A 23,244-nucleotide genomic window follows, 5' to 3' on the forward strand; every position below is an offset into this window, starting at 1 on the left:
AATGTGTGTGCCTTTCTATTGAAAATCAGCTGTGCTCCCATCAGAAATTTTGTACTGCTAGGGAATAGAAATTTCTGGATTGACTTGAGGCTCTTTGAAAAGAAATTAGTAAATTTTCTGTTGGCTTCATCAGAGGAATCAGATGCTTGATCCCTGTTTTATGAAAGGAAAAAGTGGAACATTTCTTGCATTGTCTTTAGTGTAGTTACTGGATTCTTGATAATTTTCAAGTTAATATACTGTTTTTCTAAGACAACCCCATCTTACTGAATTCCACTCTTATACATCCCGTCACCTGAAATGTAATTTTCCTAAATAAGAACAAGCAGAAACTGTTTTGAAGAACTTGGAACAGAAATCTTCATAAGAAATTAATTTGATACAATTTGCTAAATAAAAACGTAATATCCTAACTTGCTAAATAAATTAGGATATTACATTTTTAACCTAATTTGCTAAATAAAAACGTAAGAGCTGGCTTGGTTTTGGTTGGTTGGGCTTTTTTTGAAGCTACACATTAAACCAATAGAGACTAAAAATAAGGCAATACTACAAAAGGAATTCAGAAAAAAGTGATTTTTACATCACTAGTTCTGGAACAGAATGTGGACTGGTGGTAGTGTCTGCCTGTGGCAGAAAGAAACACCAAGGGTCCATTTACCAGCTGCCTGTTGTTTCCCAGCTGAAAGTTGATGCTGAAGATGATGTGTCCCACCTGCAGCCTTTTCTAGAAAGCCACATCATTATTTGATCCTCCTGCCAAGGTCAGTGGTCCTCCTTTGAGCTCTGTAGAGCAGTCCATAGAACACCAGGGGGTTCTCCTGGAAGACATTCCTCGGTGGCTTTGTGACATTGCTAACCTGAGAGCAACGCCGCTGGGAAAGTAGTGTGCTACAGCTAATGTTCACCCACACAGGTACAAAAACAGGGTTGTGGGCAACTCCTGAAATCAGAGGCTGAAGGAATCTCTTGCAGAGATGATGGTAATTTAGATGGGATTTTTAAAATAAATGTGCAGCAGCACCAAACTTGGCAGGGTGCCAACACTCAGCTGTTATGTGTGTCAAGTTTATGCAGCCAGAAAGGGTCTCTAACTTGCACTGTTCCCTTGTGAGTTGCTCCTTTCCCTGAAATTCTGAAGCATGCATTAGAGTAAATGTTTGTTCTATTCTTTCTCTCTTTATCCCGAGATGGACTTCTAACTTCAAGGAAATTTATTGAGATTTAATATAAAACAGGTATGAAGACTCAAAGTGCCACAGGAAAATAGGACATTTGGAATTTTGATATGGCCATATTTCTGATTTGAAATCTCAAGCAAGTCTCAGGAATCCAGTGAAGATACATGGGCAGTGAAGGACCTCTGCTGTTAAGCTCAGCACATACCTGTATTAGTTTTCTTGCTTTACGTTGCTTAATAGAATATATTTTTGCTCACAGCTTTACTGCAGTCACACTGCCAATTAACGTAATGTCTACAGGGACATAGTGAAATTAATGACCATCTTCAGTCTGTCTTGAACATCTTCAGACATGCTCAACATAAAATTAGAATCAAATGCTCACAATTTAATTTTAATGTATCCTTCCTGTTCAGCAGACAAGCACAAGTAGTTTCATAGTGTTAGTGAATTACTCAGACCTCCTTAATTGAAAGTTCTATATTTTTCATGTAATTTCCCTTTTCTGGTAAAAGATGGTATATTTCATATCATCTGAAATTCATTAAAAACTAGTTTATATTCTTTTCAATCTATCATTTTTTCACTTCTTTTTTATATTTTTCCTGAAGATTTCTGTTTAAGCCATTTTGCTAGAAAATTCCAGCTACACAGCTATAAGTTTGAAATGGAAGAAGAATGAAGAAATAAAAATTATGTCTGGCCTACATTGTAAGCATGTGCTTACAATGAAAGCAACAGCAGTAAAGCTTTTGTTGACCAGAACATTTGTGTTAGAGGTAGATTTAGCAGTGGCCATTAAAATTAGGAGAAACTTAGATTGATTAGAGCCTGAGCTGGCATTTACTTTAGCTTTAACATCTCCCATCTAATCAGAGAATGTGATTTCAGTTACAATTCTGTCAGTACTTTTCTAAAAGATAGTTTCCACATGGAGTTTCAACAGTGGAGAGTCATGGCGTAATACAATTTCAACCAAATTTCATTCTGTTTAAAGATTACAGAGTGCTCTCTAGTCAGCCCAGAAGAATTCAAAAGTTCAAATCACTTCAGAGGCTTAACCACAGCAAATATTTTCTCATCTGTTGGACAATGTCAGAAGAAGAGTTTTCATAGGCTTCTTCTAACTAGTGCTGAAAGTGTTTGAATTACTTCCAGTAGGTGTGACAAGATCATTCAAACTAAACGAGTTTGAAATGAAAAACCATTATTACAGAGGAGAAAATAAGTTGAAAGGGTCTGGTGGTGCTCATATTTAATTAGGAGCCAGTTCCATTCAGTTTTAACTGAAGCCAGCCTACACCAGACACAGCTTCAGCAGTTTTGTAACCACATAAAGGTTCTAGTTTTATTAATGTTGTTTTAGGGAAATATCGGGGCAACAGGGTAGCTATAGGTCTAATGGTGTCAGGAACCTACGTCTTAAGAGAGGAACTCGCCACAGCAAAAAGTCTAAATATGGACAAAACTGGACAAATCTAGACCAGCTTTTTTTTATTATTAGCACATCAGTCTCAGAACATGGTTACAATGGAATTAGATGTTAACATCATTCTGGCCTAATGGGAAATGCCCCTGAAGGTGGGGTAAAACAGAATGACATAAAATCATCTCAGTTTAGATTTCAGCCAATCACACAAAAACAAGACATATTGACAAGCTTTCCATCCAACCTTATAAAACATACGTAATGGTAGTTAAAACAAAGACTATTTCATAAGAAACAAAGAACAGAGCTCTATTCACAGTAACCTTCTAAAGATATACATTAAATAAACTTGTTGCCATCTTAAAGCTAAATCTACAAAGTCTTATTGTTATTTGTCACGTCTACTGCTTAAGAAACTTTTCTGCTTGCTTGAGAAACTTTTCTGCTGTAACAAAACTTCAAGCCACATCTTGAAGCCTACATACTCTTTTTTAACCATTTCCTAAAAACCTTCTGACTTTATGGATTCCAACAGGGAAACTCCAGTTTAGTTGTATGTTTCTGTTTTATGGGCTGTTAGCTGCTAATTATCTGAACTCTGGCTTTGCACTTTTCCCTGTTGCATCAGTTGCTGCACCTACAAGCTATTACTCTTTCCATTTCAGTCTAGTACTCAGAAAATTTAAATGAAATTTAATGTTCTTGTTCTAGGCTTAGCTTTCCATTTGTAGTCCATTTGTTCAAACTGGCTGTCTGAAATGCACTGTAGCCATATCCTTACTGCATTTTAAAAGTATCTTGAAATTTTTTAAAAGGGGAAAAAAATAAAGAAGTTTTTTTAAAAAAAACCCTCAAGCTTAGAGCACAGAAACTTGTGTCAGATGCAAAAAGGTGAGACTGCAATATGGAATCTCTCTGGAAATGCAATAGAAAGGTCCACTGTTTAAATACCTACACACCAATATAACAGCATTAATGTTGTGTAAATCCATACAGACAGCCTGAAATTTTTCTTACCTGCACGCACTTTTTTTCTTGCCTAAAGCATGCACATATCTATTTTGGCTTTCTGAAATTTAGTTTAATTTGGTTTCTTAAATTATCGTTTGTCTGAAGTTACTTTATGATTTCCAGGATGAATTTGCTTTGGTCTTAAGTTAAAAGAAAGAATTTCAGTCTCATATGAGAAAAGTAAAAAATATTTTTTCATATATCTGGTGTTTATATATACCTGTAATTTAATGCTTGGAGACATGAGTTGAAAAAAAATCTGCTTTGTACTTCATGTTTTAAGACACAAGTTGAAAAATTCTGCTTATTACTAAGAGCTGTCGAACATTACTAAAGTAATACTTCCCGCTTCCCTGTGTGAGAAGATAGTTTAATCCAAACTCTTGTATGATAATATATTACTGATTTTTGTTCCTAAATGTCTGAGGTTTATTATTTAATCAATCATTTTAATTTTATTTTAAGTAAAGTTATGTAAGCTAATTATTTCTTGCATGCTGTGCTCTAAAAATTGGTCACACATCTGATTTGATCTATCCAAGCTCATCACTTCCATTACCTTTTGAAGTGGACTTTGCTAATGAGATAAATGGTTTTCTATTTGGGTTTAAAGAGCAAAGGTGATTTTTTAGTTTTCCATATCAACTCTACAGGCCTCACTACATTCTCTGTGCAATTCTGTTTTGTGTGTTGAGCAGCCCCTGGTCATTGTGTGTACAAATAAAGTCACTGTCTGTGCACAGTGTCTGCAGACAGGCTTTGCAAAGTGCAGCAGCAGTCAAGGACACTGAAGCTGAAGAGCTGTGTCCAGTCTCTCAATTTCTGGTTAGGGGTGACATAACCTTCTTAATGTAAAAATAATTAAGCCTGATTTGTAGAGCAATGTCCTGATTGATTCTCCTAATAAAAAGTCGTGTATCATTTTCCCGTATTGAGCAGTTTTAATAAACACTTACATTTACCTGAATGTTTCCCCTGTGATTGTAGTGGAAATTGTTAATTTTGATTGAAAAAAAAAAAGACCCAAGCACTTTGCAAAAATCTGTTAAACAATCCTTCAGTAGTTTACTTTCATTTCTCTAGAAAAATATGTCTTTGCCTACTTGACTGGTATTCTCATGATCTAAACTTGCAGTGAATGCAGAGCAGGACGTGCAATTAAGTGTAACAAATAACTGCATTTCCAGACTTAGAGTAGAAGTCCAGACACGATCTGAAGTCAATCATATTGTTTCTACTACTCTTGCAAAACAGCTTTTTTCACATAAAGTATATAATGCTATATTTAATTACCTTTCTGAAGAAGGAAATAGAAAAGAGAGGTAAGAGCCATGCCTTGCTTAGGTTTGTGTTTAATCAATTTCCTGCTCCCCAATGCTTCAAGATGCTCTCTCCTTAAAACAAGATAAAAACTTTTTTCTACTAATTTGATTTCCAAGCTGTCTACCAATTACTTAAGAAGATGACTTAATTCTCAACTTTAAAGGCAGAAATAGACATAATTTGTAGGCAAGACAAATCACTGCATTCTTAATCTTAATATTTATTGACATTATCTTAATATTATTGACATATGTAAGCATTTGACACAGTCTTTATGCAGCAGACACTTACCTGCATTGAGTTCTGCACTAGAGCAGGTGACTCTAGTGGGACAAAGGAGGGTTTGACTGGTTTTCGTGAAGCATCAAAAATCTGATAAAGTTTGACATGATATTCTGCTCACCCACGGTCTGGACCATGAGCATACACATCGCCTTCTCATGATGTAACATGTACAGCTTCACCACATGTCTAGAAAAAACATTATTTTCTGCTGCACTTTTCTTAAGCACATGTTAATATTTGTGTTCTCATCCAGAGGCCTTTTGAGAAAGACACAGTAGGCCATGGCCAGTATGGATGGTGTCACCTAAGCAATTGTGTGAAGGTATTAGAGTAAGCACAGCTCAGGATGCTGGAGAACAAAGACAGCTGTTCAAGGAAAAATTACCATATGAATATTATAATGCATTGATTTTAGAAGCCATGTTGAAGTATTTTCCAATTACTTAATGTGAAAGTCTATAAACATTCTTAACGATGAGTATTTAAAGTTTGAACATAAGCCTGACCGCTAGAAAATTCCAGGTAGATAGAAGTAAATTAGTGTGTCAATACAAAGGAAGGAAAAGCAGCACACCTGCAGTAGGACTGCAGAAATTTGATACAATGGAATTTTCCAGTACTGGCCAGGATGACTCATTAAACTGATAGTGCTATTTGTGAAGAGGACCCATTTTCAGAACCAGCATATCTGTTTTCATGCTATATACAACATAATGTTGCATGCTATTCAAATATAATTACAGTGTAAAGTATGTCTTGCACCTGAGATAAAGGTCTATTTTGGCAAAACTTTTAAATCCTAATAACTGCATAAAAACATCTTTATTGGAATTTACAATCACTGTTGACCAGACATCAGTGACTGTATTAGCAAACTTGTGAAATAGTAAATTATGATCCCATTTCTTATTAATGAAGATTACGAATTATGAAATGGAGCGTATTTTAGAAAGCAGGGTGCAAAGTTCAGGACCTAGGAAGGAGAAGCAAAGAGAACACCATAAGAGAACAGTGAATGGTGATTTTTCTCAGGCTCCCACATATGAATTTCATCCTCTCTTCTTTTCCCAGTTCTTTCCAGTCCTTGCTGTGTTTGAAGGGTAAGTCAGTCATTCTGTGTCTTTCAGCACACAGCAACTGAGGGTGATAAATTTGTTGTGGATTTGGGGGTTTTGTGGTTTTTGGTGTGGGGAAGAGGTTATGTCCAATGAGGATGAGATGTTATTCTGTTTTCACTAAATTATTGATTTGTAGCAGAAAAAAGTATCAGTATGTAATATCAATGCAATGCCAGCACTATGAGCTCACCTTAAAATCTTTCTCCACAAATGCTAGAGAACCTGTTGCAATCCAAGCAATCAGATTTTGTGACAGTATTTGGCTGATCTGCTGCAAAAGAATTCAGAAGTAAAATGAGAAAAAGGTCTGATTTAAAAAAGGACAAAAATACCCCAAAACTTTCTGATTCCCTTTTACTGGTATTTAAGTCTGCAAGACTGCCACACTTCATACATGACCATAGTCACATTTTAGAAATGACGTTCTTACATGCGACTGTATTTTACCATTTCAACAAAACCTTTTCATACTAATATAAATTGTAAGTGTCAAACCTGCTGTTTCTAGTGTGATTTTACAGCGAGTGGCATTTTTCTATGATTGTGTATTATTGCTCTTGCAGGTCCATTTTTCTGCTAATTTTTAACTGGGTGTGTTATTGCCCTTTTATAAGCTCTGATGCATATTTCCACTGCAGCGATTTTTTTTAAGCTGAACCCAGTTGTTAGCTGAAGCTAAGAACATTCTTTAATAAATAAAAGTCCATTTAAACTGTAGGATTCTCTTTCTTTGTCATTTTTATTTTTTCTTGATCACATCTTTTCCCTGTAAAAGATTGAAAACTTCTACATTCATGAAAAAAATCAGATCTGCTTCCATTCCCTCTGTAGATATCCCTGGGTCACCATCCTTAAGCCAGCTAGCTCACAGGTGGAGGTTAATAGCTGGGATTTTTTTTTATGTCTCACCATATAGAAACTTCTAAATGACTCAATAAACTTGATGTAAACCTCTAGAAGAATACCTTCATGCATGCTTGCTGCCTGTTTTTTATGTGAGCAGCAGATGACTGAAACCAATGGATTTGAGAGCAGACGTCTCCAACTGCTCTTTTGTGAAACCCAGCAACACAAAATGTTATTTTGTACCATTTAATATGTTTGCAACACATATCCTTGGGCCTGTAGACAGCATATTCTGAAATCAACTACTTTTTTTAGAATCCTGGACCAAAACTCCCTGTTCCATTTTGCGATGACACCTACAGCTGCCGCACAGTACACTAAAGAATATTTATTATATGGCTCTGTGTCCACTATCAACTTTCCAGTATCAACTTTGTTTTTATCTGCTGCCCTACTGTGGGTTCACCTGTTCTGCTAAGCAGCATCAGTAACACGAGAGGTGACATAAGTCCTTCCTGACATAGCTTCCAGTCTTTTCCTTTAACAGAACTTTTAACAACTTTACGTGAAAGATCTTTTTCCATTTGTCTGAGAGGTCAATGTCATCATTCACTGATCAGACTTGCCTGCCAATATAAATGTCATTTACCATTTTGTAAAAGATGACAGAAACCACATGAATTCACCCAATGTGTTGCTAGGCTCATTTGTCCTCTGAATCACCTAGTTTACCTTACATCTAGATTATCTGTAGCGAGGTGAGGTGAGGTGAGGTAGGAAATATCTGCACGATTTCCTGTCCTCTTATCCGTGATATTGGAAGAATCTAAAGCTTGGTCCTCTTGAGTTTTCTCAGCGATCTGGTGGAAGGCAGGGAGGCTGGAACCATGGCAGGGAGGCTGGAACCACATTATCATTCAGGTCCCTTCCTAACCAAACTGTCCTCTGTTCCTGTGATTTGAAACCTGGGGTTAAAATTCCCAAGGGAGTTTTTCACCCTTGCTGCTAGAAGACCTTTGGCCACCAGATGACTTTTCTATTCTAAGGTGATTGGTGTATATAAGAGTGAGATGAAGACCCTGGGAAACAAAATAGTTTAATTTTAAAATTTGGCCCAGACAATTGAAAGTCCTTTCCCATTCCTGGCTCACAGTTCTTCCTGCTTCCTAGTTCTCCCTCCTACATCTGCTCCAGTCTCTGGAAAGCAAATACTGATCCATGGGCAAGCTGTTTATTCTCTGACTTGGGACACTCTCTTGCCTGAGCATACAGAGAGTGATAAGGTCACCCCCGAGTCTCCTTTTCTCCAGGCTGAACACCCCCAGCTCTCTCAGTCGTTCCTCACAGGGTTTGTGCTCCAGGCCCCTCACCAGCCTCGTTTCCCTCCTCTGGATGCGCTCAAGCGTCTCAAGGTCCTTCCCAAACTGAGGGGCCAGAACTGGACACAGCACCCAAGGTGCGCCCTCACCAGTGCCGAGTACAGGGGCAGAATGACCTCCCTGCTCCTGCTGGCCACACCGTTCCTGATACTGGCCAGGATGCCATGGGCCTTCTTGGCCCCCAGGGCACCTGCTGGCTCATGTTCAGCCGGCTGCTGACCAGCACCCCCAGGTCCCTTTCCTCCTGAGCACTGTCCAGCCACACTGTCCCCAGAATGTAGCATTGCAGGGGGTTGTTGTGGCAAATAAATCTGCTTAATATGAAGTCCCTCCCACTGAGGATGTATCAGATATTAAACTGATAAGAATCTCAATTATCTACAGCTTTTCATAATAATTTCAAAGCATGGTTCTTCTGCTTTGAAGAAAAACTTAGAATGGTGTCAGTGGAATTATGTGAAAAGGCAGCAGCAAAAGAGCTCCAGGCAGAGTATAATGTATTCAAACATATCTACAGATAAACTGAGATATGCTTCAGATGCTGCATAACAGCACAACAGTTTATAATTTATTGTCTTTTTCTCACAGTTCACACTTGCTTTTTTAGATTTTGACAGGCTTATTTGCAAAGAAAAGTTAAAAATATTCTAGGGATTACACAGTCAAGTCATAACCAAGTTTGGGTGACAAACAGCACCTACATCTCTGCATTGTGAAAGGAATTTTTTCTAATGGACTCCTTAAAGATTACTTGGTGCTTTTAAGTAGGGGGATTTCCTTCTGGCTTTTTCAATGAAAAAATAAGGCAGCTGGGAAATCTCTCTGCTGCTTTCTTTTCCCAGTCTTTCAATGGAGATAACAGTAGGTACCTCAAACTCTCCCCTAACAACAAATTTCTGATAACTAGTGGACAGGAGCATCAGAAAGAGGGAGGACTAGAAATTAGTTAGCACAAAATGTCAAATATTCAAACAGTGCATTTTTAAATTTAAATGTAATTTAAAATGATGTAATGAAATTGTTGTAGGACAAGGAAGGAAGGAGAGGATAATGCACAGCTAATGACTATAAAGTTCAGCTTGTGGTGAAATATACTCAGACATGGCTCCTCTAAAAATCAGAACAATCTCAGGCACATGAAGGAAGCAAAGACTGTTTAAGGGAGCCTTCCAGAGTGCTTCTATTCCATTCAGCACATATTCTGTTTCTTCTAAGCCTGAATTTCTATTGCCCCTCACCATGAAATCTGTTATTGTCTTTTTCTGTAATTATTATCTTCTACACTAATTGATGAGACTATAAAAGTCATTTGCAATGCTTAATCTTTCCTTGCTTTCTTCTTCAGATTCCATGTGAGATTCCATATATGACAGAGACTGCCTTGTATTCTGAAGCTCAGCCTCAGCACAATCGGTATGTGCAGGTCTCCATGCTCTGCTCATGTCTCATTTACAGGAGGGAAATATGATTTCCTCTTCTGCAGTGACATAAGAATGATGTAATAGTTTCCACACACTTTATCTTCAAACTGTGGTTATTTATCAGGTTTTTTAAAACATTGAACAGTCTCCTAACATAAGGCTTGTGAAGCATTTGCACACTTCAACATTTGCAAATTTTCCGTACCCTGTATGCTATCAACTTTCAATCTTCCAACCGTGTTCAGGTTTTTAGAAGATTCAGTGGCACTCTGCTGTATCTATTCAAAGTAGACACCTTGTGCTTTCCTGTGCTTCTCCTTTCAAATCTCTTTACAAAGCAGCTTCAGGAAATGTGATCTAAAGGATCACAATAGACCTGTGTCTCTTTGGCAAGCTCCTCATGACAAGTTCCCAAAGAATCTCTTCAAGGAACATACAGCAAACTCAGAAACAACTGTTGCCATGATGAAACCTGGGGCAACTCCCTGAAAGGTGGCCGTAGTCAGGCAGGAGCTGGTCTCTTCTCCTAGGAAACTACTGACAGAATGAGAGGACACAGTTTTGAGCGGCAACAAGGGAAGTTTAGGTTGGATGTTAGAAAAAATTCTTCACAGAAGGAGTGATTGCAGGCTGGAATCACCTGCCCAGTGGAGTCACCGTCCCTGGGCGTGTTCAAGGAGCGCTGGACGTGGTGGCGCTCAGTGCCATGGCTGAGATGATGAGGAGGTGTTAGGTCACAGGGGGGACTAGATGACCTCAAAGGGTCATTTCTACCCTAGTTCATTCTGTGATTTAGCCACTTCTCTTACAAAGGACAGCTCTCATTCTTGAGTCTGGTAAGATGATTGTTCTCAACCGAACACAAAAGCATGCCCTGGGTAAAAACCTAAATAAAGCTCAAGTTAAGAGAAAAGCTGCTTAGGTTGAAGGCAGTGTCTGAATGTAACAAGAGGAACTGAAAGGAGAAATCTGGGAAAATTAAGAACTAATTAAGAAAATTAACACTTTTGATAAAGTGTTTTAATTCCCTTCTCAGCACACATTTGGAGCCAAATGTACTCTTCTTGCATTAAGGTATGTGATGACACCAGCAGGGTTTGATCTTGTGAATTGTATAATTATCAATATTTCTATTTCTAGGAAAATATTAATTTAAGAATATTAGAGCAATAATCTTCAAGGAAAGGAATCAGCAGTCATTTCTTATGGGAAAGAAATGGGGAAGTGGAATAAAAGTTTTTTATCGGGAGAAACACTGACTATCCTTAAATCTTTCCTAAAAACATCCTTTAGGCAATCTTAATCTTTATAGACAAAAAAGAAAAGGGAAAAGAATCCACTTTCAGCATAACACATTTATAAAGCACATATATGATTTTCTGCACAATATTAAAACAGCTGTGATTACATTTATGGTAACTGATAAGGTTCTTGCCTGAAAAGATAAGAGGTCAGCAGTTTAAAGGCTACAGGGGAGCTTATTCCCCCCAAAACCAAACCAAAGCAACAAAAAACCCCAAGGACAGGATTTCAAGGTATATCCTGGCTTGTTGCACTCTACAGTTCCCAGGACATGTGTTTCTTTGTGTTTAATTCTTTGTTAAATCATTACGCCGTACCTTGTATTTTTTCCTTTTTTTTTTTTCTTCCTAGCTCTCTTTATTTCTTTCATCTTACAGCACACTTCTTTGAAAGAGTTAAGTTTACAGATGGAAAATGATGGTCAATGAAGAATTGTAGCTAAAAACATAGAAAACTTTATTCCATTGCCAGCTATCTGGATTTTGATGCAAGTTCTGTGATATTTGCCACTCTTCCTTTCAAGCCTGGGCTGATGGAAGTTAAAATCTATTATAAGAAATTCAGTGCACTTTTTATCAAAAGTTGAGACATTTCTAACCCTCATAACTAAAAACAAAACAAAACAAAACAAATACTAAGAAACAAACAAACAAACAAAAGCCAACAACAACAAAAAATGCACAAACCTCAACAGAACAAAAGAAGAATTGAAGGCTAAAAAGTAATGAAAAAAATACACTATTTTCCTGACAAATCTTTTTTTAAACAAGAGAAAAATGCTTTTCAAAGCATTTATATAATTCACAAAATATTGACCAAAAAATTTAAAGAAACTCTTCAAACAACTGCTGTTATCCCCATATTGCCACTGAATAGAAGAATACATTGTTTGAAATATTTTCTGTTTTCTAAGGAAACTATGGCTAAGGCCAGTGCACAAATTAAGATAAAAATTAGGACACACTTCCTAGCTGTGTAGCTTCAAGGCTTGCACAGAACAATTCCTATTTCCCATGGCAAAATGTAATCTCCAGGCAGAGGCCTTTGGTTTCCACTTGACCACCTAGCTCCCACAGGGAAATCCTGTGGAATTCTGTGGGATTCTGTGCCCTTACTCACAGAACGGTGCTGGTATTTCTCTATCACTAAAACACAAGTCTGAGCTGAGCATTCGCCCTGGATTCTACACAAACAAAGCACTTTTAAAGACTGTAGTTTTGTATTTATAAAACCTCACATAGTTTTGCCCTGGATATACTGACTGCCATGCCAATGTTTTGGATTAGAATCTTGCAGTAGTTTCACTGGCATCATAACTCAGACCCAAGTACCAGATGCTTTTATCACATTTTGCATTTGTGAATTACAACTTCCACCTGTCTCATAGCCACTGTGATACAACACATATCAGTGTGTGATATTTCTGCCTGTGGAGAAGACATATTGATGATGAAATAACCCAAGACAGCATATGTAGGACAGGAAAGGACTTTGTCCTTACCCTCCTGTCAGGTGTTTGGGATGGGAGTAGCTTGATGTGAGCTCATAGTAAATCAGACTCTAAGAGGCTGTCAGGCCATCAGCTTTGCCAGTGGCCCACTCCTTGTCCATGTAATCACAGTGGGTGAGTTAACTGCCAGAATATTCTCTACATTCTTGTATGTGCTTGTGTCGTTCACATCACTGTCCTTCCAAAATGAGTTATGTCTCTAAACTAACCACAATATTTTAAGGGAATTTGACTGCACACAGCAGTAGCAGATGTGACAGGGAAACTGACTCTTGCTATTTACTGGTACATCAGAAGGTGTCTGCATCATCGCTGTTTTCAGAAGGAGCATATACACATGTATCCACACAAGCTCTCACCTGTTAGTGCACAGTTCATATACAAGAACAAATCCAGACTGTTGATGCTCTCCATGATAGGAAAGTTAAACTTTCTATTTCTAGTCTTGTTAATGTTTAGTGAAAGACACTGTATATCTGTCTCAGTCTGCAGCAACTAATCTCAACTCTGTCAAATGTTGCTATTTTTACATTTTGCTTAGTATGAGAAACATGTCTATTTACTATTTAAAATTTTTATAAAAGTTTATTAAGGGATAAAACAGATAAAATCCAGCTCTGGGGTGCTTGGCTATTTGCCAAAAGCACACTGTTACCTTAAACCTTGTTCTCTATATACTGTTACATTACAGGGGGTATATGCCTATGCATAAGAGCCTATACATATCCAAACATTCCTTTGAGTTTAGATGTTCTTTTGCTTAGTTTTAACCTTTGACTTGCCTTCACACCATCTTGGAGAGTAAATCAACATATTTTATTTCTTCTTGTGGTTCCATCCTGTTGTATTTTCACTCCCTGATAACAAGAGTCAATAAATTCTTCTTTTCTTTGGTTGTCTGGTTTCCGTTTCCTTTATCTTGTCTTTCAGATAAGATAGCCCCCAAATGTGAGATACCACCTAAATATTTTACACCATTTTCTGAGTTAGTTACATGAAAAATCATTTCAACATTACTGTGTTTATTACGCTATGGTCTAAGATAGCATATATTACACTTTTATTTATAAAAGCGATGTGATGTATGCATAAACTGACAGATTATACTATATCAAAAGCAGTAATTACAAACTGTACTATATTAGGATTTGTGTGATAAATAATTACTTGTAAGACTAAACTTAATACATAAATGCAAAAGCCAATAACTGTATTTGTATTTATAACATCAGCATTTAGAATCTGCCTACTTCTGTGATCTCATCTTCTTTTTAGGTAATTTTGATATTCATGCCGAATATGGAGTGAAGAGATGATTTCTTTCTGAAAGGCTTCCTTAATGGCAGAAGATGCTGATTTCTAAATCCCAGGCCTACAGCCTCCCTAGGATGGCACTCCACTACCCCTGAGAAGGCTGCAGTCAGTATCAAGCTTGATCCTTGTGTGCAAGGTTCAGTTTGCAGAGCAGCTCACTGAAGAGCCATTAATTGGTTTCCAGGTGTCCTTGAAGAGCATTCACAGAGCTGGCAGAGGTAAGCAGGCCTGGAGGTCCCCAGGATAATTACCTGGCTGACATTTGTGTCACAGCAGTGCTGAAGGGTCAGAAAGAATGAGACACAAACAAATCTTATGTGTAACCCCTTAAATACTGGCATGGCTTTACTTCTCACTACATTTTTCATGTTTCCAATACTGCCTCTGACAAAGCTCTTACTAAATATCACACCTCTTTATCAGCTGTTTTTTACCAAAATGCAAACTGAACATGCTCTAGGTTTGGACAGAGACTTGTATTTCTTGCAGAATATCTGTGGCACACCACTAAAAAGCTGATTGGAGTTTTACATTGTGTTATGTTACCGCCTTCATATTCAAGAGATTTTTGGAATCTTTGTTCCCTACCTATCATGTACAACTAGGAAAAGGGAATAAAAGAACTTGGAGTTCCTTAAGCATATGAGCTTCTGCAGTGACCTGCTTTCTTCTAGGGACATTTTCCCACTGGGGACTTGAAAGTTCGACTACCTGCATAAAATCAGAGCAATAAAATATGTACACACACACACACAAACATACACACACACACATACACATTTATCAATGAGGGATTATCTCCAGGAGGATCTCTTCAAAATGATACAACTTTTAAAATTCTTTCAAGTAACTTTAGTCATGGGTTTGCTCACCTCTACCCAAGGGGAGAGGAATTGAAGTTTTTCTTCAAAATAATCTGTCCACTGAGAGTTAGATATTTGCTGGGTGAAGCCCAATGGTCTTCAATGAAGAAAAAGGAAGATTCCTAGACTCTGAGAGTTTAATGTGTATAGGTTGAGACTAAGCAGAAGAGACAGAGGAGATAAAGGGACATTAACAAACATTATCCCACCCTTCATCTCCCCCTGCTGTGCAGTTGGAGACACCTGGTCTGGGAAAAGATTGATAAGAGAACCAAAGAATGAGGCCCAAATTAGCATCGAGAGTGGAAGGACCAAAAACCAATAGTAGAGTGAACGCTAAGTATTGTGTAATGCAGAATCAATAAACAAGAATTTATTTGGGGTTTTTGTATCTAAATATGTGTAAAATCTGGTAACTAACCATGTGTGATGGAATGATTTCTACTGCACATCCTGGCATGTGGGGATGGAACGATTTCCATTGTATATCCTGGCCAGAATAAAGCAATTCCTGATTATCTAAAACTTATAAGATGTTGTTGGAGAGTTTCTTTTATTCCTGCAGTTTCACTGACAAATCTATGCTGCTGTAATTTTACCAGGATTTTTTTCCCTAGGCTGAAAAACTCTAGTAATGCAATAATCCATTATTTACAAAAAGTCTTCATTAAAAGCTGTTGGCTTTTCATGCAATTGCAGTCTGTGGATGACAGAATCGCCAGAGAACTTCTATTAACTAAGTACTAAAATCTGTGTTCCCTTTCTTACAGTTGTGTACCTCCCAGAAGCTATACAGTTTTCTATCAGTAGATGGCCGTGTCGTTTTACAGCTATTGTTCCATTCTGGTTCTTTAGATGAAATGCTAAAAAGACAAAATATTATAGCTGGCCCAATGTGATCTCTTTAGGCTGAAAATTGTTATAGGTAAAGGAGTTCTAACTCTCCAGGGCAAAAAAAAAATCACAAAAAAAAGGAGCTTTCCAAAGTTCTTGCAGATGTGCCTCATATCAAAACCAGTGAGAAAAGTTAAAAAACTCTCCATACAAACAGTTCATACTTCTCCAACTGCAGGCACTTTCATTTGGTTAAGATTATCATGCTGTCTGAAGTCTAAACTAAGGGATTAAACTAAAAATGGAAGGACTAACCCATTAATCATAGTCTTTCTATCACAAGGCCTTCCTTCTTTTAAAGATTAGTTAGGTTAAGATTTTCTGTGTGCCTTCAATAAATGTTAAATATGAATCTGTAACCATTTCTTAAGGACAAAGTTATAGCTAAATACTCATTTAAAAAATCCTGGTCAGGCACTAGTACAAGAGGACCACTAACTACTTTCAGATTCTTGAGGTTTATTAGAAATGCATCAAAAAACAAAGAAAAAACAATTGTCTTTAGCATTTATTTTGCTCTGAATTGTGCTGGCAAAAAGACAAAAAGCTGTTCCTCAGACAAGTAAAACATCTGGTTGGTAATACAAGTCAGCCACAATAGAGAGAGCTCTGATCTGAGGCCTTTGGTTCCTGCTGGCAACAGATTTTATCCCAGGTCCAGAAAACCTCCTTAGGACAACAGCAAATCTCAAAAACCTTTTAATTAACATATGTGTATATATTGACTCTCTTACAAAAATATTTTGTTAAAAGTTCCTGCTTAGTGTCATGACCCATTGGTACATGGCGGGATGTTTGCTGTAAATTCCTGTCACGCTGAACAAAAACATCAGACACACGTCAGAGAACTCTTGTACTTTTATTGTAGCTGTAACTCTGGCAGCCAGCTTGCTCTTTAGACCAAAAGGTGTGGGCTAACAAGCCCTGAAATTCTTAGAATGTATTTTCTCAGAAGAAGTGGCTAGCAAGCCCTTAGTTTCGTACAGTATGCTTCAATCAGTTCTCAGCTCCCACAGCAAACTTGTCAAAGGTGCTGGCTACCAAGCCACAACTTGCCAAAACCAAAGTTGTTGGCTCAGGAGCCACAATATAGCTCTTCTTAAAGGTGCTGGTTAACAGGACACAATACTGCATTTCCTCAAGCTCCCACTCTCGCAGCAAACTTTGGTACCAAGGATGGGGAAAAATATGATAGCCATGCTTTTCCCAGACAAAGCGAAGAAGGAGAGGAATAAAGGTGAGAAAGAAAAGCAAAGAATGAGTCCACAGCTACCACACTGGTTCTGCCATGTGGATGGACCAGAGATGGGGTAGACAATACAAGGGAAAGAGAGGAAAAAGAAAGCAAGGGGTCCTGATCCACTTAATTTTATATCTGACCTGGTGCATGCCCCTTATGCAAACGAGAATTTTTCTGCTGTTTTGTTTATGCCCGCACAGACAGCCCCTTCAGCCCTCCCTCAGGGAGTGAGTCAAGAGAGAGGATCAAGCACAGAGTCCAGGTGCAGCAGGAAGTTGGCTCAGAGCAAGTGCTGCCCCACCCTTGCAGGATCGTGGCCTCAAATCACGTCTTTCCAGTTGTAACAGTCAGAATCTTTGAGACAAAACATGCTTATGCCTGAACCTCCACAGTTCAACATCGCATCACCACTTGTTCATAATAGGTAAGCATCCCAAATTGTGTCCAAGAATGCATATTTCTGGATAACAGAAATTAGGTCTCAATTTAGAATAATGTTATCCAACTGCAACATAACTTTATCTATTTTTTATACAAGATAAACACAGGAATGTTATTCTACAGTAAGCAGAGAAACATGTTAAGAGATTAGTTTCTCTAAAAGAAGGAAATGTTGACGGCAGCACTTAGTGCCTTGGCGCAGTTTACATGATGGTGTTAGGTCATAGGTTGGACTCAATGATCTCAGAGGTCTTTTCCAACATCATTGATTCTGTGATCCTGTGATCCTCCACTGTTGCAACAGCTCCAGGTCCTGGCTGTGCTGGGGGACCCCAGAGCTGGATGCAGCTCTCCAGGTGGGGATTCACCACATCAGAGAAGAGGGGCAGAATCACCTCTCTCACCTGTTGGCCACAGCTCTCCTGGTGCAGACACAATTGCATTTCTGGGCTGGAAGAACAGCCAGCTTTTGTCCAGCCTCTCATCCACCAGCAACCCCAAGTCCTTCTTGGCATGGCTGGTCCCAACCTGTTCATCCCCCAGCTTGTATTGATACCAAATACCCTGGGGTGATTCTTCCCTCTGCCTTCAATGGAGCCATGTGAACTGCATCAGCCAGGGTGCCCTGCACGGTTTGTGTACGGGCTGACATCCTCAGAATGTGTGGAAATCACATCCTTGCGCATGGATCTGCCTTCATGTGCACATGTCTGGGCTTTCAGCTGCCAAATGGTGACAGCTGAACACTCACAATAGATGTCTTTTAAGAACACAAAAATAAATAAAGGAGCATCCTGGTTTCAGCCCAGGATAGAGTTAATTTCTTCTCAGTAGCTAGTACAGCACTGTGTTTTGGGTTCAGAATGGGAATAATATTGATACTATAGTGATGTTTTGAGGGTTGCTAAATTGTGTTTATCCATATAGGATTGGGGTTTTTTTAACAGAGGTTATTTTGTGTCTCATGCTGTGCTGGTGAGGAGGTACACAAAAATAAAATGGCAAAGCAGCATAGGTGGGACAGGTGATCAATCTGACCAAAGGGATATTCCACACCATAGACTGTCATGCCCAGTATATAAATTGGGGGATTTACTTGGAAATGGGGCTGATCTGGGTTTGTGAACAGCATCTGGCATCAGTCAAAGAATTATGAGCAACTGTTTTGTGCTTCACTTGGTTGCTTATTTCTTTCCCTTTTAATTATTGTTGTTATTTTCTCCTATTAGAATGTTTTACTTTGTTTTCAAACATTAAACTGTTCTTATGTCAACCTACAAATTTTGACTTGTGGGTCTCCTCCCTACTCACAGAGGTTGGGATTGTGAGAGGAAGGACTGAATGAGTGGCTGCATGGTGCTCAGTTGTCAGTTCACCTTAAACAACGAGATAACTCCCTTAGTAGATTTTTCTAAGATTTGCTGAATTACTACAAATAGACACTAACAAATATAATTTCTATTTACAGACCTCTTTGGCAAACAAGCCCTATTTTCTACTCATCTGTGACAGCTCCCTTCTTTCCCTGTAGGTTTTAAGGAACTCCACCCAAGCAGAGACCCCATTTTGCATTGACCATTTCACCCCTTACAGTATTTGTTGCAAATGACCTCAAAGTTCCTTTGTAGGTGGGGTATGGGGGGGAAGTGCCAGTCCAAATTTCATTGAATAGAAGATAGTGTCATACATTAAAAGATCCTTTACAGACCAATCTTAACACTTGTGACTGACAACAAGATCCTATTGAAGCAGGTATTAGCACAAAGACAAATGAGTCACACAAAGCACTGTACATGAGCCTCCTCAAATGATGAGCAAAAGTAGGATGCCCTGCCCTGAAGTAATCTCAACTTTTTATAAAATATAATTTTGTAGAAATCCAAGTCCCTCGTTTGTCCTTTTTACAGCCACTTGCTCTCTGCATTGCATCACATCAGCTGCAAGAAGGAAATGGAGTGCCATACCCACTGTGCAACAACCATTTTTTCAGAGAAAAAGTTCTGCAACCTATTGGTCCTCTTTGGATTCACTATTGTCATAAATTAAGTTCCTGCCTGCTAGATTTGCATGTGAGGTTGATTACTTACAGGATGTTAGGAAAAATTATGTTTGCTCTTCCCCCTTAAAGTCTCGTCATGCTATCTTTCTGTGGGAAATGTCACATCTATTAGTGGTGGCAGGTGAAGCAAATTTCTGTTTTTTAGGCAGCAACACTAAGGCCTTTTGTCACTCCCATCCCACAGGTGCCTGACTGAGCATGGGCTGCTTCATGCTGTTGTGGCCCACGGAGGAGGAACAGCAGGAGAGGAAAACCTACAAGACACAATGCACTGCACTGTAGTAATTTGTTAGAGGTCCTCTGATGATTGCTTAAAGGTAGGTTAGCTTTCCTTCCTTCCTCCCTTCCTCAGTGTCCTAAATTGGTATCTTTTGTCAAGAAGCAAAAACGCTATGTTCTGATGTAACGTTTTATTTCCACTCTGCCAATGAGTTGAGTATGGTTAAGTCTGAAAAATTCAGAAGCCACTTGGACTTGAAACCTGGCATTTAACCTCTGAGACAAGCATCATTTTACCTGTTTGTCATTGTTCTTGCTGGGTTCCCATGAGCTGCCATGCAGCCTCAGCTGTGGAAGGGGCAGCCCACAAACTCCAGAAGCAGTTCTGCTTACACAAGCAACAAGTTCTCTCAGCATACCAGGGTCAGGTTTGAATCGCAAGTCTGTGACCGAAGCTCTTGATGTAACAGCTCTGAGGAGCTGTTGTCAGAGGTGATTTGAAAGGTGCTATTTAATCTGGAGTTTGAGCTCCCAATGGAAGCACATGCAGGCCTTTCTTAACGCAGATGGAGAAGCTCTCACACTTCATGCCCACAAGGGGAGAAATGTGGTTAGGGTCTATACTGTACACACAAACCACAAAACACGGTTTCTTACATGACCAGGAAATTAGCAGAACAATTACTGAGGAATAACCTGGTCTCTCTCCTTTCTGAAGAGAACACACAAACTTTAATTACGAAGCTATTTCTTCTGTCTCGGTGTTCCTTGCAAAAAAAAAAAAAGAAGAAAATAAAAAAAAATAAAAAAACAAACACCAAAAAACCCTACATACCCTCCCAAAAGACCAACCCTGCCCCCAAACCCTTAAACAAACAAACAAAACACCCAGAAAAACTTATTTCCTCCAAGGAAAGACAGTCATTAGATGGAACTTCCATACATCCTATCTCTCTTCTGCTGACACAGGAAAGAAAAAGGGACCTGCAATCTGTCCTTAAAATGAAAATTTAGTGGAGATGACCTGGCATGTGGCATTCACGTTCTCTGAAAAAATTCCTTCACCCAGGATTTTTCTCCTGGGAAGCTGAGAATCCTCAGAGAAAAGGAAAACAATTTTAATTGCATTTGCTTCTCCTCTGTTTTGCTCATGTGGAATGAGTTTGGAGATTGAATTTGGAGATTGTTTAGCCACAGGTGATTGTCTCATTGGACTCTGGTGGGGCAGGGAGGCGGAGGGAGCAGTGCGGGAGCTTGTCCCTGCTGGAGGGAGCAGTCTGCTGGCGTGGCTGCCGTCACGTGCAGCTCTGCTCTCTCGCTTTTCCTCGGGACTCTCGCTGGTCAGAGTGACCTCGAGAAATGTTAGAAAGTCTCTTTTCCCAGCCTGGCGCTTGAAGAAGGAGTCAGAGCTATTCAGTTCTCGGTCTCAAGGTTGTTTATTGTTCCGTCTCTATAAAATATTTTCTCCTGTCCAGCCAATGTCCACTCAGCAAGGCAGTCAGAGGCACTCTGCATGCCTCCAGGGGGTGTTATGGATTTATACTAAAAAGTACGTATACAATGTTTACAGTTACTTCCCAATACCTATCACCTATGTTAGACAGTGAGCTTCTACTCTAATCCAATCTGTAAGAGCCAACATCACAGCAGAAGATAGAGGCCCAGAAAAAGAAGGAGAAAGGCTGGACACACCCAGTTCCCTCCATCTTGTCCCCTGAACCCTCATATCAAAAACCCTAAAATCTACTTTTCCACCCCGTGATAACTTCACTAATATTCTACTTACACTGTTGCGGCTTGCTGATCTTCATCTGAGGCTGGTAATTTGCTCCATGGGTCATAACCAAAACCACAGGCATTTTGGGGCTCTGTGCCAGGGTCTCTGAGATCCTTGGCAGAGGTCTTCGCTGCTCAGGACATTCAGAGGGATGTCCTGGGTCCTGAAGGGTCACAAGAGGGGGACTTTTATGTGTCAGCTGTGGACAATCCTTTTTCCAATGCTTGCATTTATTACAGCATGCACATTTGATTTACACCAAGCCTTCTGGGGAAATTTGAGGTAGGTTGCCAATGCCCTCATCTCCTTCCTTTCCCCAGGGGCACCATTCCTTCCGAAATTCCTTCCATAACTACAACTACTTTTTGTTCCGTTATTTCTCACTCTTTTTGACTATTCTGATAAACTCCGCAAGCAACATCTAACAGCTTCCTAAATCACACCTCTGCTGTTCCCGAGCCTTCTGCAGTTTCCTTCTAGTGTCATCTGAGGATTGCCCCACATACTCTAATTGAGGTGGGGCATACTCTGATTGAGGTGGTGGCTAATTGAGTTTTTTCCTCCTCTTCTTCAGGATTCATATTAGTACATTTTCAAGCCATTTATTTCAGAGGACTTAAAAATCTGATAGTTGATTCCTTGCAATCCTGCTAAATTCCAAATGATTTAGACATATTGATAGCCTTTGGCATGTCTAATTCCATATGATATCCATTGTTGATATCTATGTCATCTCTGTCTAAATATGGGCACATTAAGGTCCCACTCAGGATCTGCAGTGCAAAAATTAATGTGCATTGTACCCAGCAAGTTACTTTACATAATTTGCTCTTCCACAATCCTCCTACACCTTTTAACAACCATCTCTCTCTCGTGTACCGTCTAACAACATTTCAACCATTCCTAAATCCTTCCAGTCAGAATCCTGAGTTTTCATCATAACTTCAAAAGCTTTTGCCGTTTTGTCTGGGTCAGCTCAGTAGGTGCCAGGCATTGCCTCCCAATTATTGAGGTCTGTTATTGCAAATGTCACTTTTATTGTGGTTGAACTGTCTGTACCTACTGCCTGATGGAGCCAGATACTATCACACCACTGTGTTTGGTTCTAGTCCTCCTAGTCCAGTCCTGGCCTAAAACCCTCTGCTCCTTGAGACATCCTTGCCATCTCTAGCTTCTCCTCTGCTCCCCAAAAAAAGCCTCACCAAGCACTGGGAGAAAAAAAAATTACAATCTGAGTGATTGTGGTCTTGAATTGTGGACTCTGTTTGTGTTTACAGATGGACAGTATGAAGCGAGAGAGAAAAATAATATTACCTATTAATATTTCTTTAATAGTAATTTCTTTACTGTAGAAGGGAAAGAAGAAGTATTTTTATTTTCATTAAAATTCAGCATGCATCAAAATTCAAAAATAGAGCATGTTTCTCCAGTGCTGGAGATGAAGAGAAATTGGTTATTTAGAATACTGATATATGAAGCAAGGAGCCAGGCTAGGGATTTTCCTAACATGTAGAAACACACCTGAAGACAGCTAACAGGACTGTTATAAGATCATTTGGAAATACAATCACCATGAGAGAGACAGAAACATTTAAACACTCTGTCACTGCAAAGGGGACATTTTCATGGGTC

The sequence above is a fragment of the Zonotrichia albicollis genome, chromosome Z (genome assembly GCF_047830755.1).
Source record: "Zonotrichia albicollis isolate bZonAlb1 chromosome Z, bZonAlb1.hap1, whole genome shotgun sequence".
NCBI lineage: Eukaryota > Metazoa > Chordata > Aves > Passeriformes > Passerellidae > Zonotrichia > Zonotrichia albicollis.